This window comes from Tachypleus tridentatus, chromosome 9 (assembly GCF_004210375.1).
Source record: "Tachypleus tridentatus isolate NWPU-2018 chromosome 9, ASM421037v1, whole genome shotgun sequence".
In the NCBI taxonomy this organism is placed as follows: Eukaryota; Metazoa; Arthropoda; class Merostomata; order Xiphosura; family Limulidae; genus Tachypleus; species Tachypleus tridentatus.
Genome location: NC_134833.1, coordinates 120066336 through 120083335, shown reverse-complemented (window position 1 = coordinate 120083335; position 17000 = coordinate 120066336). Strand labels below are relative to the sequence as shown.

Below are 17000 nucleotides of genomic sequence, written 5' to 3'. Positions count from 1 at the left end.
AAATATAGAATAAATAAATCCTTGTATATTTATCATATTTTATCCAATTTTGCTAAATTTTACCTGATTTATGAAAATTTAAAATACCTAGTTGTAAAAAGGTAAAGAGATTTGCTATAAACAACTGGACTAAAGGTATAAAAATATGTTAAATTAGTTTTATTAACTCTACATATACAGGCTTAGTCCACTAGTCCTAGCTCATACTGAAGAATTAGCAATTACTATAATTCTGAGTTTACTTTGCACATCTTCATGAAATTTCATAAATATTAAAACTACATTGTACACAATACACAAAAATTATGATTTTTAATACTTCAATTAAATATTTGTTTGAAAAATATCAGGTTAGTGTCCATGACAGGTGAATTTCTTGATAGGAATAAAAACAGTTGCATAGCCTCGTACACTTCCTAAATAAATAACATTTTGTTGTTGTTGTTGTTTTTAAGCAATATTGCAAACTTTATCTAACTTCTCTAAACAAACAGGAATATTTGATTTTAGGGTTCTTAGAGACATCATCTAATATATAAATGCTAAGTACGGGTCTGTCAGTTCTCACCTTCCAGTCCCTATAATAGTAGGCCTATGAAGATACAGAATAAGCGTATTCAGGTTTAAAGTATGTAATGTCCTATTTTTAGCATCAATGAAAACTTTGTGATCTAATTTTTCCACAGAAAATGGATCAAATGTTTGGTTTAAGTTGAAATGGCATCCGAAATATTTGTGTATTTCACAGACATGCTGCTATTTTAGAGTAAGAATAAAAATTCAAACACTGTCACGTCTACTGACAAAGATATTTTTCATAGGATAGGCATGTTCAACCAACAAAACTGAACTGTTATATTCACTTAATTTGAGACGGGAAAGAGAAATTAGATATGATAAACATTTCTAATGCTGATTATGTAGCTCAGAGTAGAATGTCAAGATTGAAAAGAATAACAGAAAAACATGAAATAAATTCATTTAAGATCTTATTCTCAGTATTGGTCATTAAGCTTCAAACTACTTATATTCACAGTTTAAACAATGATTCCTATATTAAACAAATTTCAGTTTTAACTTTGCCATATGGAGCAATAATATACAACAACAAATAAATATTATACATAAACATGATTTTCTGTACTTACAATGTTATAAGATCCACTTTCATTCAGGAATTGGAGACGTAATTGCCAAACCTCGTGCTTAGCCTTGTTGATTCTTTCAAACTGAAGCAAATATGTATAAATTTTTGTAAGTTTTAAATATGTACTCCTGAAAACAAGACAATTATCACTAATAGGACATCACAAAACTACTGTAGTTTATCTAGCTTTATAACTAAGGTACAATTAAATTAAAACAAATTTGTTTGCAACAATAACTTTAGTAACCACATTATATATTAAATTTCAGCTTTCCTTTCCATCAAATTTACATGATTCAGAATTTGTACTTCTTATAGGTTACAAAAATATATATATAAAACAAATACCATGAATCAGTAAGCGGCTTCAAAAAAATGAAAGGATGAGAGTGCCTTCTCTGTTAGGTTTGCTAAATAAGTTATGCCATTTCTCAAGAAATCAAAAAGGTGGTAGGTTATTTTATATTCTAGTTTGTCAATATTTGAGTGTTTAGTTGGTCAGGCATTGTTGACGCTGTGCAATAGAAGTAATAAATTGTAAGCTGAACCATTAATATCATGAATGTGTCACTGCATTAAGGAGTGAGTACTGAGGAAGATTTTTCTTTAATATTTCCTTCTGCACTAAGAAATTCTCATATGATATTAGACTGTCACATGTTAAATGACAAGCAAAGTGATTAAATATTTTATTATTATTATTAATATTTTAATTACATTTTGAAAGTAATGTCATGAAATGCACATTTTGATCCTACATGAATAGTAAAATATAACAGGCCAGAATAAAGGTATTACAGTACATTAAACAATGTGGTACAAAACAATAACACAATAGATTCAGGGTGTGTTACTAGCAACAACAGAAAAGCAATTTCCCTGCTACTAGATCAAATGAAACTGTTTCCAAGATATTGGTTCAAGCTGATCCTAAAAACCATATTCAAAATTACCAATCACCTCTTGTTTAAGTTATGATAGGTTTATTCAAAATATTCTTAATACTGTGAATATTACATTATTTGTTCAATGAGTATTGCATTTAAAATTGTATAATCTGCATGTTTTGACAAGTCTTTTTCATGTATGTTTGCAGCATGAGCAACAGGAATTAGTGACTTAAGTGTTCCCCTTGTGCAGAAGTACAACTTTCAGGCTGACTTTAGATGAGTCAATAAAAAGTCTCCATTCTTGAAGATGATGTTCAGTACCTAATTCTTCTATTAGTGCTTCAAGATTTGTACAGAAACAAAGTATTTTGCAGTGAAGAGCAAGAATCTGATAGTAATATTGGTAATACTGAAATGCTTGTTCCTGGAGCTTATATATATTCCACTACTGTAAACAAGAGCCCAAGAAGTTTTCCATACTGATTTCATAGAGATGAGTCATGAATCAGATCCTTTAGCTCTTGTTTGGAGCTAAACAAGAGCCCAAGAAGTTTTCCATAATGATTTCATAGAGATGAGTCATGAATCAGATCCTTTAGCTCTTCTGTGATCATTTGAAGCAATTTATATCAAGGAATAGAATTACCAGATGAAAAGGCTGATGACAAATTATTGCCTTCTTCACAGGATAATTCTGTTGTGTCCCAGTATACTGGTAGTTATAGTGCTGGAAGATCATCTCCATTAAATGCTGGTTTTATTGTAAATGCAATATCTGGATATTTAATGTACTGTTTAGTTTTGTTTGAATATCTAGAAATATTAGTCATACAGAATTAACAGTCAGTGAGGTGACCTTTGTACTCACACCATACCATGGGAAATGGAAATGGCATACTTGCTCTTTTTATTTAAACAGTGTGTCATGACATATGTCCAAACTGTACAACATATATATGGAACCCAATGCTTTCCTTGGTCACCAATTTGAGACTCAAAATAGCGATAGTGAGCTACTTTTACTTCCGTACTTTACTTGAACTGAATGCAGCCAGCATTTCAAATATTTTCTAAAAAATATTAAACAATTTATGTTTACAGAAACAGTCTAAAAGGCTTTTAAAAAACAAAGTTTGATAAAATTTGATTATACCACATGAGAAGTGACCAAGTTAGTAAGAGGCATCTGACTCCACCCTTTTTATGGTTAATCAAGGGACTACCTAAATGTCCTAGAAACATAACAGTGTATATAGATTTTTTTATTTCTGGGTGGAACAGGCGAGCACAGAAGCAAAGCAAATTTATTACTATTATATCAAGAATGCCAATACCACACAGCCAATGTTTGAAGTTATTAAAAACGTATGCCTTTTGCCCATTAAAATATCCAAGTAAACTTAATTTAACAGCAAAAAATCTAATCTACTGAGTTGATTGTATGGTATTTTACAGTGCTGATAAAATATTGAGATACTACAATAACTCAGAATCTCTAACAAGTTTTCTCCAGTAGAAAATTTTTCGCTACCCAGAGTAAGCTGTCACTGTCTGTATACTTAACAAATGTACCAATCTTAAGGATTTTCCAAAAGCCAATATTCTAATTGATATACATTTCAAATTCAAGTTCTGCTCCTCAAAGGTAATGAGCTGCTGTTTACAATATTTATACCAATTTAGTACTACACATAACACCTGTATGTTTCACTATTTTCATTGTTCAAACAAAGAAAGTCCCTAACTTAATCCTTTTATGACTAGTGATCTTCAAACTAGGACTATTTTTAATCTTTACTTTTTTGCCACTGATCTTAAAACTGAGAATGTTCTTTTTCATTTACTCTGTAATAGTTGCTAGTGATATTGAAAACAGGAACCTTCTTATTATGGACACAAGTCAATAATATATACAACAAAGGAACAGAGGGATAAAATATAAAAAACAAACTACAATGAATTGGCTAAACACACATCTGCATATTGTACTTTGATAAAATTCAAGATGGACTTTGAACAATATCTACATGTATAACTTCAAAAAGATATACATACATATGGAGAGTTTACTAAAATCAATTTATCTAACGTGACACGTCCTGTAAGGTTTACATTTAAATTTTTGATTACATAACATTAGTTTTGTAATTTCATACATGCCAAAGGTAAAAGTGTTCCACCAATAAATCAACAGTGAACTGTGAACCTGATGATATAAAAGCTCAAGTTCATGTTCCTTAATGTTTCTTAGCTACTAAACAAGTATTACATTATTGTTTATAAAGGTTAATCTGACATTAAATTCTTCACATGCCCTCTTCTGCTATTATTCTGAAGGTTTCTTTCACTATTTCAAACAATTAATTTTCCATACTGAATTCACAATTAGTTTTATTTATCCAGTTTTTTCCTCATAACATATTTAATATAGTCTCAAAAAAGATTGGGCCAGCTTACAAACAAATAAGATACTTTATACATAAAGCGTTAAATCAAAAGTTTTGTATCAGTAGCCTTTAAAAGCATTGGTGCAAACTGAAGTTCAATAGAAATATTTCAAAGGAACTTGCCAAAACAAGCTTGCTAAGAGAAATTGTCTTCTAAAACAAAGCTAGACTATAATTTGTGAGGCATAAAAAATTCAGAGAACAGCATTTACTTAAAGAATACAAAATCAAAATATGTTTTTGAAATTACATTTATATGATGAATTCAACAAAATATTTTATTGTTAATTCAGAAAAATGAAAGTACATACATGTTCTTTCCATCCTTGTGAGAAAAGCAACAAATTTAATGTTGCTGTTATAACACTAAACATGGCATTTGAGAAGCTCAAAAAAAAAGAGTAAAACAAGATTCATATCAATGTATTTCTTTTTAACTGTGGCACAGAGGTTCATAAAATATTTCCAAGTTTGTTTTCCAAGTAATAAAAATAATCAAATTAGTACATGTAAGTTCCATGCTTGGTACTGTTGGTGCACAAAAACAGGAAAAAGTCTCAAGATTAATTTCTTCTAATCCTGCCTAAAACTTTGAATTTCAAGCGCTGTAGCTATTGAGGATTCCCTCATTTACTTATACGAAAGCTTTCTAAAGCATCAATTTTACAATAACAAATGCTGCTACTGAAGTACGTTTTTAAACTTCTATACAAAAAGCAATGAAAAATTTACATCACATACAATAATAATGTACATTTATGCCATTATATTGTACATAATGTACATTATATATAATAGTGTCTGAATGAGAGCTTTGGTTCAAGTTAAGCATTTTAGAACTCACATGAAAAGTGTACAGTGTTAATTAAAAAATAAAATCACCAATAATACAGTGAAATAAATTACCCATTTGAAACAAATTTACAATACACAATAAAATTATTGTTTCACTAAAATTTGCATATAACCATTGTGGTTTTACCTAATTTAAATTCTACACTGCATTTGATTTTACATACACACAAAAAGTAAAATTTTTAGTTTCAATGCTAAATAAATACTTGAATAGCTGTTAATCCAAATCAAATTTAGACATTTCTGTCAATTAAACCTTTCCATTTTAATTATACACTTCCACTAGGCTTGATTCTGTTTAAAAATTAAAATATATTTTCAACTTTTCAACAAACTTTGAAGTCTTTCTCCAAAACATTCAAAAACCAATTTCAATGATACTCCTATCTATGCACTAACATTTTCTGTGTACCTGATACTCACAATCAGTTTACTGTATTCTGTTTTCTAGTCAATAAACAATATAACATAAGAGAATGAAGACTAAACTATAAATATATTTTATAATTTTCAAACTGTGTAATAAAAACTCAAAACTAGTAACCTTAATATCTCATGCATAGTTGTTTAACACTTGAATTTGCAAAGATAAAGCCACTGTAATTCTAAAATATCCAGGTTCTTTATTTAAGTTAAAAAAAGCTACTAGATGAATATTTGAAACTTCAACTTTCTATAGATCATGTAGCTTTAAAGGAAAACTTGTGGTTTTTGTGGTACTTGCATGAATTTTCAACCCAGAAACTTAAAATAATTTATTTGTGAAATGTTTCTCAGAAGAAATAATTAAAATGCTTACTTTTGTTGCAGGATTTTAATATCTTCCTACATTGTTGCAAAGTTTGAATATATTTTCAATATAAAACTGCAAATTTTATCCATTTTAATTCAAAAATATTATAACAGTTTCATTGCTTTTACAAACTCAAAGTTTTAGTGACTTGCATTTAGATGATTTCTCAATTTACCAAAATTACATATAAGCAATCTGACTTTAATAATATTACAAGTTTCCATTTATTTTAATTAACTCTTTTATATTAATTTGCTAATATTAACATTCTGGTCATTTTCTTTGACACTGAAGAAGTTACTTAAGGCCAAGAACTAATAAGCATGGCCAAACATAGTCTAGTCAACAATACAAAACCTGATTTGCATGAATCCAAAATGATCTAATTAAACCATACTATCCTCACTCTGGTCCACAAAAGAAATACTTCTATTCCTATCAAACTGAGATCACAATTCAAATAAAGTATATAGTGATTGGGTAAATTTTAAATGAAATAAGATGTTTAATTGTGGCATAAGTGGATCATAAACATATTTCCTTCTAAAACCATATCACCAACCTGAGCTTTATCACTTTGTTCTGATCTTTAAAAGATTCTCCAGAGAACTGAAAGCTACCTTATCTAGTTTAAAATAATGGAAAAAATGTTCATTACTTGTTTAGATCACTAGCTTAAGACTTCTCAAAACTCAACAGGCACCTTACATAACACCATGACAACCAAGACTGAGAAAGTGGGTGGTTGAAATCAATAAAACCACTTGATGTAAAGTTCATAGTGGTGACATTTTATCCCAAACTATTTTAATCTTCCTTCTAGAGAGCTAAAATTGCAGTATTAACTAAAGAAATTCACAAACACTAATGTTTTTCTCTTTGATAGATTGTTTAGGCAGAGTATTCATGATGAAACTTTGCAGAATGGATGGCAAATGCCTGTTGTGTAGACAAGTGTAGAGGACAATGTTTCCAAGCCTTCCACCATTCATATTCAAGTCAGTGTGTATGCAGGTGTGCAGCTTATGTTTTTCCCTTGTGTAACTCCTTTTCTTTAGAAATTCCTCATTAACTTTCAAAACTTCATCCTTTACACTTGTGTCTTCACAACAGGCAGTTGCCATCCATTCTAAAGTTTCATCACTAATGTTTTTGTTCTAAAAAACGAAAATCAAATAGTTTTCTAATTTTAAAAAAATATCCACAATTTAAGGTGGTTCTTCAAAGGAAAATTAGTAAAGTCATGCTCCAAACCATTAACATTTTTGTATTTATGAAAAAACTCTTGTAATGAAATTTTAAGCCATTTAGACTAAATTTAGAGGTTGTACATGGAGTTTGTAATTTCACATATGTGACCACACAAATGTTTGGAGTTGATTATTTATTCTCCACTGTTATACTTGTGATTTTGCCCATTTCAGTTGGCCTTGCTATGTATGGCATATTTTAAAGTTATTTTTAATTGTGTACAGTACAACTGTAATCTGGCGTGTGCAGACCAATGAGAAAAATTTATTTAATTAGTATTATTTATTTATTACTTACTGTTATTTTTTCATTAAATTCTAATCAATTCCATGTACTTTTTTCAGAATAATTGACACCTATCAGTGACTGATTATGACAACTCATTCTAAGGATTACCTTTGAAAACCAGATAATGGATTAAAGGAACAAAACTTCCTTCTAAAGGGCAAGTTCTTTCTTCACTTCATTTTAAGGAGGGGGAAGACAATTACAGAAAGTGCCACAACAGTGATCATGTATGTAACAGAACTCTGGTAGAAAGCAAGAATTCTACTGGGTGGTTTGGCATTTTAGAGCAAAGCAACTAGGCTATCTGTGCCAAACATCCAGTAAAAAGTTAAAATTAAAGTAAAATTATTAAAAATCATAAAAAGGAATCAAGGTAAAACAAAACAAAGTTTAATTTTTGAATTAAAAACATAAATAGCATTAAATCCAATTTTTATATCTAGTTTACAGCATTAAGAGAAACTACAGTAATACACATTGTAAAGGACTTTCTATAGCATAATTTTAATTATCATAACTAATCAGGATGACTAATGGGTAAGTTCAAATATCAGCATTATACACCTGAAGTTTGAGTTTTTAGTCCTGGTTTCAAGTTATTTGATATCATGGCCATTTTCTAATTTCAAATGAAACAAGTAGAACTTCAATTCTCAAAAAAGGAATCACATTAAAAAAAGTTTAAGTTATAATTTAAAAACCTAAATAGCATTAAAAAGATTCATATATTTAAGAAACCAAAAACATTTGTAAGGTGGACAGTGTCACCATTGCCAATGGCACTGTCTAATGTTACAGATAAATCTTGGGAGAAAAATTTTTAAAATGATGCCATCATTGAAAGTAGTAATAATGGCAAGACAATAAAATGTGGCTTATTGTGACCTGAGTGTTGCATAGACAACACACTGGTGCATCAATCCCAGATAAAATTAAAGTAAAAAAGCTGTAACCAATGCATAGTCTAGTTACGACTTCCTCTTTCCAATCCTTACGGAAGCAAGACAGCCAAAGTCCAATAGAGGGTTTTATTTGGAAAAGCTTGTTTTCACATTGCTCACTCCGAGTCGACTGCCAACCGTCATGGAGCCAAGTCTTGAATACTGGACCACAGTCCATGTATGAAACAGACACAGCAGCAATAGTGCAAGAGTAGACAGATTTAGCTGCAGTGTTGGCATGCCAGTTCTCAGGAATACCAATGTGACCTGGTATCCAAACAAACTGTATAGAAGTAGATGTTAAAGAGAAATGGGCCAGTTGGTTTTGAATATCAGCAAAAACAGGGTTAGAACTGACGTGAAACAATTTCAGTGTCGGTAGAGAACTAAGCAAGGTAATACAAAAAGTGATTTTGAGGAGTACTGCTTAGCTCTATCTGGTGCAGGGCAAGAAAAACTGCATACAGTTCAGCAGTAAACACAGACACTGTACAGGGGAGTCTGTGCAATCACCAACCCACAACAAACCATGGCAAAGTCCACAGTCACCTGATTTTGAACCATCCTTGATACGGATGGTTCAAAAGATGTTCAGCAAAAAACACGCAGCACTTCCAATTGGGTATATCTGCTTTTCTTAGATGACTTAAAGATAGATCACATTTGGGGATGGTAATAAGCCATGATGGGATAGGCTAACCAGTGGATACAGCAATGTTTTCCAAGGACAGATCCAAGTCATCCAACTGCATCTGGATACAAAGGCCAAAAGGAATAATGGCAGATCATCCATTCTGAAAAAGCATGGCCCACCGATGAAGGAAAACACAAACTCAGGTGGAATGCTGTGGTAAGGAATGAAGTTTCGAAGCATACAGTAAAGACAGTTGCAAATGGAGGAGGTGCAGATAAGGTTCATGAGACTGTGTATAAAGCTCTGGACTGGAGAAGTGTGGAAAGCCCCAGTGAAGAGCTAAAGTCCCTGATGATGAATGAATTCCAGCACCTTCAAGGCCGAGGTCCTGGCAGAGCCAGAGATCAGTGACCCATAGTCTCATTTTTATTAAATAAGAGCACAATATATCTAACATGGAATATTGATCTGCTTCCCAAGTGGTGGTAGAGAGGACACAAAGGATGTCCAGTGCTCTTGTACATTTGACTCGTAGCTGCTTGATTTATGGTTTCAAGATCAGCTACAGTCAAAGCTCCAAAAACTTTGTCTCAGGGACCACAGGTAGTACAACTTTACTGATAGAGTTCAGGATCACGGTGAATACCCAATTGGTGGCAAAAGTGCAGGCAAACAGTTTCAGAGAGAGAGAAGTTAAAACCATTTGCTGTGGTCCACTTCAGTAAACAACTTAGAGCAATCTGTAGCTACCACTCAACATACCTCACGTTTGACGAATGACATGAGATGTGAAAGTCGTCAACATAGAGCCTGTTTGCAAAAGTAAGGAGGAGTCGTTCTGTGACATACAAAGCACAGCCCTGAGGGACTCCAAGTTCCTGTAGAAAAGAACAGAAAAGTGTTGAATCCACAAACTTAAAACTGCCTGTCCCTTAAAAAATTTTAATAAAAATTGGCAAATGACCACATAACCCATATAAATGGTGGTCTTGCAAAATGTCATACCTCCATGTAGTATCATAAGTCTTCTCAAGGTCAAATAATATTGATACAAGATGTCATTTGAGAAAAGCTTCTCTGACTGATGTTTCAAGTCGAATCAGATGGTCCATGGTGAAGCTCTATTGCAAGAACCCACACCAGGTGGGCAAGAGGAGGTTGTTTAATCCAAGGAACCAAACAAGATAAGCATTGACCATCCTCTCTGAGGTCTCACAGAGATAGCTCATCAAAGCAATTGGACAGTAGTTTGAAGGAATCTTGGGATCCTTCTCAGGCTTAGAGAAAAGTAGGACAATAGCCTGGTGCCAGGCATTAGGAAAAACATTCTTCTGCCAGATTTGGTTAAAAACAATCAGAAGAACAGCAAGAGAAGCAGAAAATAGATAGCACAGCATCTCGCAGTGTACATCATCAGGTCGAACTGATGTACTGTCAGACCAATGAAGGGCCAATTTGAGTTCTACCAATGTAAAGGGACAATTATAGTCAGAGACAATCACCTCAAAAGAGGTGATCACTCTGCCAGAGTCTTGATGGCTAAAAAGATGGAGGATGAAGCAAAAGTGCTAAATACCCAGCAAAAGGTTTCACCTAGGGTATCAGCAATGCTCTGGTATCAGCTACTTTCTGGGCATCAGAGAGCAAAATCGAGAGGAGGACAGAATTATATTGCCCACTGATCTTTTTAATCTTGTCCCATATGATTCTGGAACTGGTGGTAGAAGATATGCTGGTTGTGAACTTAATCCAAGATTCCTTCTAGAAGGCTTTGACATCTTACCTGCCGAGCATGTGCACAGGCCTGCTGGAAAGCGATATGGTTTGAGTGTGCCTTGATGGTGGCATGTGGATGCAATGATGCAAACATTAAAATGAGGATACCGGCATCATAATTCTATCTTTGCAAGTGGAGATATGCCTCACATCAGAAATTCCTTGGGTGAAGAAACCATCAAGAATTTCTGACCCAGGGATGTTCTTCAAATCCCTCTCAACAATAACTCCTTGTGATTAATTTAAAGTAGCATTGGGCATAACCTCAATGGGTATATCTCCAATTGCCTTTGAATGTAAGAGGAGTTCACTGTGTTCAGATGTGGATGTTTCCACCAATATGTCACCAGAGCAAAGTTTTTTTGACTGACTTTGGAGAGCTAGCAAGTCCCTCTAGTCCCTTCTGTATAAAAAGGGGGAGACATCTACCCTAAAGGTTTGTCTGAAAGAGAATGTAATACAAGAAAATGAGGTACAGGTGTTCAAATGTTGAAGATTGCCACTCAGAATCTTAAAGACATGATTGTTTTCCTATGGATTGTTTTTTCACTATTAAAGCCCTACAACAGGATGTACTGCAATGCCAAACAAGGACACTGCAGTGATGCCAGAGTTCACGAGTACTATACCCAAACACCAGCATCAGATACAATGTCCACAACACCTGTTGAGAATATTCAACACTGGTACTTGGTTGACCCTAGCCCAAATGGACCAGCTGATTGGCCCCAGAGTGGCCACCACAAGGCTGCCTGTCTTTAGGATTTCAAGGCCAAAGTGGTGTGTTAAGGTAGGACCCCTTAACCACCAGGAATCTCTCCTCCCCTTCATGGGTCACCATGCATAGCAAACACATGGATGGATGTTTAGATCCCAGAGGAGGTAAACTGAAACAACAGAACCTTCCCTGGGAGGTCCCCCTCACCATATAACAATTCCACTGACCCAAAGATAATGCAATTACTAAAGTAGAGAAACTGTTCACAGTTTATCATAGTTTGAGGAAAGAGGAAAATTGAAGATCAGCTTCACAGATACAAAAGAAAGACTTTGAGGCAGAAATATCCAACTTGTTTGACATAGCTACTTTTGATGACCTCACATAATGACAAATCAAGAAGACTGAGAATTCCAGATTGCTCAATGGGAAGCAGGCTGTAGAGGAACAATGGGAACAACTGATGCCAAACAAGCTGCAAAAGAGAACTAATCTCTGTAGAAGAAGATAATGGAAGAAGAATGAAGAAGTGAATGGAAGAAAGAAGCCACAGCATCCTCAAACAGTACAATTGGAGTCATCTTGCAGAAGCAGCACAGATGAATCTGCAAATGATGAGGAAGTTTCTGCTGTTGCTGTTGAAAGAGCCAGCCTTTCAAATCATCTGAACCAAGAAAAACATATCTCAATCACTGTCTATGGCTCTTAACAGAACAAAGCTGTCAAACAGGGCTGCTACTTATGTTTTAATAGAAATAGCATGCTCAATTGGTAAAAATCCTGAAGAATTCATCAACTGCTCCTCCATCCAATGCATGTATCAGAATCACCAGAAAATGCTCACTGAAACCTTGAAGGCTGAGTTTCAAAATTATGTGCTTTTGATTTCCACTGAAATCAAAAACTCCTCAAAAACTTGACAATCAAGGAACATATTGTTCACATACCAATTCTTATTACTGATAATGGGCTCTCCCATCTGCTAGAGGTTGTCAAGTTAGCAAAGGGTACAAAATCAGAATAAGCAAAGGCTGTAATAGCAGCTCTTAATGAATTGGGTTTGAAGAAGGTTATAGGATCATTAATCAATACTACAGCTGCTAATATTGGGCAAAAGTCAGGTGCATGTGTTCTCATAGAACAGGAGCTGCAGAAGGATCTTCTGCATCATATCTTGGAGCTTCTTGATGTGAGAGCTTTTACCACACTCAGGAGTACAACCAAAGGACCAGATGTTTTGATTTTTAAGAGGTTTCAAGATCAGTGGGAGTTTATTGACAGAAATTCATATGCAACTGCCACTGATAAGGAGATAACAAATTTCATCAGTGACCACAATTAATGGCCTGGGCTGAAAAGTAACTTACAGGGCTAGAGAATCTTTGTGATGGCTACCAGGAATTCATAGAGCTCTCACTGATCTTCATTGAAGTCACTCCTCCACCCACAGGGCATCCACTTTATGGCACCTGGTCCCATGCACTATGCTAGGTGGATGTACAAGGTAATATATTCAACTCAAGATCTGGCTTTTCAATGATCAGTTTAAACTGAAAGACAGGGAGAAGAATGGTCTTCAGCAAATTTGTGTCTTTGCAGTTAAGATCCATCTCAAGGCATAAATTGAAGTCCTTCTCAGTGCATCAACTCCAAACTTCGACATGAATCTTCTCAAGGCTCTCCATGCCTCCGACACTGTCAACACAGCTGTATCAAAAGCTGTTCTAAACAGGTTCTCATTGCACCTCTGGTACCTCACAGGAGCTGGAGGTTCTTGCTTTTTTTGATTCATCTGTGTCCTCTTCTACAAAGAAGCTTATGTCTAGGGCAACAAGAAAATGTGAAGGAACGGATGTTCCTAACCAACAGACAGTCAATCTAACAGCTACAGAGTAGCTTCAGCTCTCTGATCTTGCAACTAGAGGGTTTCTATCCTTCTTTGAAACACTTCATCTGACAACTGACTTCTTAGACCAGGTTCCAGACACTTGAATAGCTAGAGAGGATTAAAATAATCGTGCAAAGAATTGAGTTGCTCTCATTGAAGAGTACAACTGTCTCATGACAAAAGATGGAGAGTAAACCCAGTATCTGTTTCAAGTTGTGACAGAGCATTGCAGGAAGTTTCTCAATTCCAGGAAATTAACAATAATTGGCAACATTGAGTAGCTGGCAACCACGATACTCATACCGTTGAGTGGCTGATACTTCCTTTTCAGGGAGAGAGAACCAAATGCTTGAGTTTTTAGACTACCAGAAGTTTTCCTGTTTATTATTATGAAAGTATCCTGATTCATGATATTTATCAAAACTTTAGTCACTGTGCAACCCCTACACTTCATGTATTCAAAAATTTTCACATGCAGAGAAAAGTGCACTCAGACGCATAGTGTTAAAGACTCCCAATACATGCATATATTTTCCTGAAGTAGTCTTGTTCAAGATATTTGTAAGCTGCGAGGTAAAAAATGCATGCTATTAATTGTTCTATGATGATTTTTTAAAAACTAAAGTCTAACAAAGAAAGCATACACATACAAATTTATGCTTTCTTTATCCATTATAGTACAGGAAAATACATTACTGTATTCAATCTAGAAACCAAAAAAATAAAAAGAATACTCACCTACATTCATTCTTGAAAAGTTTTAGTGCTTTGGTTAAGATTAGCCTAACAATTTTCAAACAAATGATATCACACACAACAGAATCCCATCACAGGTGAAATAAGTCCAATGAGAATATAAACAGTTTTAAAAATTATAAGCATTAACTAACAGGAGATGAAAATCAAAATATTCAGATTGAGAATTAATTTTTGATTGATAAAAATTTTCTTTCAACTGTTTGTAGCAAACACACTCATAGGTTGTCTTAGAACAACAGTGAAAACAAAGCATTTTGTATTTGAGATATGGTATGGGCCAAAACAAGAAGTGCAGTTACATACACTGGGGTGGTTTTGAAGCAAGCATAAGTTAAACTGTGAAGAACAAATGTTAGTTTAGGAAGCGAAAACTTACAAGTTTATGAATTGATAAGTATGTTTTACAATACTTATGTGCAATCTGCAGATTGGTTTCCACAAGTTCAAAAGTGAGAATTTTATTTAAGCCTAATTAACAGACATTTGCAAAATATCCTTAAACTAGGAAATTTGTGACCAACAAATTATGTTGTAAGTATACATATTGTGTGTATATATAAAAAAAATTACAAAAACGTACTAAAAGAAATATGTAAATTTATCTCAAATACCAAATGATAAATTGATTGAAGACACTATCTTATGGTATATATATTTTAATAGATTGAGAACTGAGGTGTTATTGAAAATTAGTTCATCTCAGAAGTCAATTCAACTGCATAATGATTTAACTTTTCAAACCTTTTGTGGTTAAAAGTTAGTGTTTTGTTGTTGTGTCATTAAAACTCATTTTTACCAGAATTACCCAAAGTATTTTTGACCTATTTTAATTTCAGCTATTGCCATTATGCTGTTTTAACACAGCAGTTTACCATATATTTTATAAACTTCTACATCTATATTACTTGTTCAGGAATACATTTAGTCTGCAATATAGCATCCTGTTATTAATGTTTAAGTGTTATTGTAACCAAGTCATCAGAAAACAAACCTTCAGGGCCCAAGATTTGACTCATCATAATTGCACAACATACACACATTACTTTGGCTGTGATCAAGTCTATTTTTATCTTACAGACATTGCTCTTTGAAAAACTACATCCAGTGCTAGATTACTTTATATTAAGTATTATATTTACAAATTTAGTAGTACATGTTTTGAGAAAGAGTAGAATACACTGCAAAAAACTCTAGCTTCAAACTTTAAGTTCTATAAACATTAAGACAAGAAGATGTAACTAAAAACTCAACATGATACTTCCTACACTGTCAAGCTTTTCTGTTCACTTCAATATATGTTAACATTTTTGATTAGACTAATTCAATATACATAATTACAAGTAACTAACTGAAGGATTGGAATATTAGTGGTAATACAAAGGAATATCTACATTTCAGCACTGAGTGATTAGAAAACTAAAACAGAAAAAACCAAAGTTTGAATACATATTTATATATATGCAGGTGTGAAGTGCAAGTTGAATAACCATTTATTAGAAATAAGAAAAACCTGAATGGCCTGATATAACATGAACTTGTAAACTCAGATGTCAAATATGTGATGAAAACAGCATAAACATTTTTTTATTAATGTTTGAATTTAACACTTGATACTATAAACATGTACACATATTTGTCCATGTAAATAGTTTAATTCTTATTACGTAATACAAGTTTTCAGTTAATATCTTAATATAGTCGATACAAGTTTGATACCATTTTTTGATTTAACTGAAAAAAATCTACAAATTATACAGCTAACCTTCACATTATTAATATTTACTGGAAACCAGGTAACATCATGGACAAAAACCTGAAACTGAAACTATGCACTGCCATGCACAAAACTGAGCTTGAATGAGGTACCATCATATACAAATTACACTTGAAACTGCCATGCACAAACCTAAAACTAGGCTTATACACTTGACATTTCCAACCTAAACTTAAAATAGTATGTTTTAGAAATGGCTACTGTTACACATATTTATGCTGATTGACTTAATGACTTTTAAGCTGCATTAATAAACTAGAGTTGAGATTTTTTCCCCTTGACATTGAGATTTTAAATTGCATCTGGACTGAAAAACATATATACATATGCGCACACACAATTTTTATCTGTAAATCCTACACCCACTTTCACATTTACAAGGAATCTATGTTTATGTGATATGCCACACTAGATGTCATAAGCTAATAACTAAGTAGTGTTCAATCAAGTAATATTTAATTTTATTTCAAATTTTACAATATTTTGAAACTTTTAAACATTACTTTTATTCCTATCAGTGAGAAAGTCTACAGTTGTACATTAAAACTTCCATTCATTAACCTACACTGATCATTTCCTGCAGCAAAGTTAACAAATGCCATTTACTAACTTCCTGTTATTATAAATGCAATACTACATCTATTCATCTATAACTAGAAAACAGAACATATGTATGTGGTTGTGTGTGTGTGTCTATATATACACTGAATATATCAGTAGACAGTTTTTTAAATACATGAAAATTCAATATTTCATGGCCAAATAACCAGCATTTAAAGGACAAAAATATACATACACTATTTCATTATTTCATGAATAACTTGATCTCAAATCTAACA

At 33.1% G+C, this 17000-nt stretch overlaps 1 protein-coding gene across 17 annotated transcripts in view; it reads right to left on the bottom strand.

Annotated features, from left to right (window-relative positions):
• The window catches only part of LOC143226198 (uncharacterized), a 110825-nt gene that overhangs the window by 70077 nt on the left and 23748 nt on the right, over positions 1 to 17000 (bottom strand). For all 17 annotated transcript variants that reach the window (XM_076456857.1, XM_076456853.1, XM_076456861.1 and 14 more), the window contains one exon: positions 1149 to 1229. The gene's annotated coding sequence lies outside the window, so the exon portion shown is untranslated. The remainder of the gene's footprint in view (positions 1 to 1148; positions 1230 to 17000) is intronic.